General features: G+C 49.8%; 1 long non-coding RNA gene across 1 annotated transcript in view; it reads right to left on the bottom strand.

Moving 5' to 3' along the window:
- LOC109300978 overlaps nucleotides 1-466 on the bottom strand; it is a 12,843-nt gene that overhangs the window by 596 nt on the left and 11,781 nt on the right. The window lies entirely within an intron of this gene.

The following is a 466-nucleotide window of genomic DNA, read 5'->3' as shown; positions in this document are numbered from 1 at the left end:
GGTCCCTTCCGACCCTAGAAACTATGAAACTATGAGTGGGAGCTAATTAGCACATGGATCATTTTGGGGATGGGGGGGAGGGTATCTGGAGTACACACACTCACACACACATACTGAGCAGTGTGAACTGTGAGGTTACCATGGCTTGAAATGCTGTTGATTCTGCTGGGGCCCAGACCAGTGAATTATGTGTTAAATCACAAGTCTTTGGCTCTAGACAATGCCATGCAAAAAAGAACAGTGCAGGACAGAGAGGTCCATCAAGCTAGCTGAGACAGACCTGCCATTGGCAGGCAGAAGTGACTGAGCACCTCTTCTGGGACTGTCCATAGGCCAGAGAAGTGTGGAAGAAAATCCATGGGCTCTTCCTGGTGGTGACAGGTTCAGAGAAGTAACCAGGGAAGTGGTTCTCTATGGGCACTTGGCTAAACAGCAAGGGACCCCGGCAGATCACTTTGATCAGCTC

The sequence above is a fragment of the Gavialis gangeticus genome, unplaced genomic scaffold, assembly GCF_001723915.1.
Source record: "Gavialis gangeticus isolate Ggan-Ray unplaced genomic scaffold, GavGan_comp1, whole genome shotgun sequence".
NCBI lineage: Eukaryota > Metazoa > Chordata > Crocodylia > Gavialidae > Gavialis > Gavialis gangeticus.
This window is presented reverse-complemented; position numbering and strand designations above follow the sequence as displayed.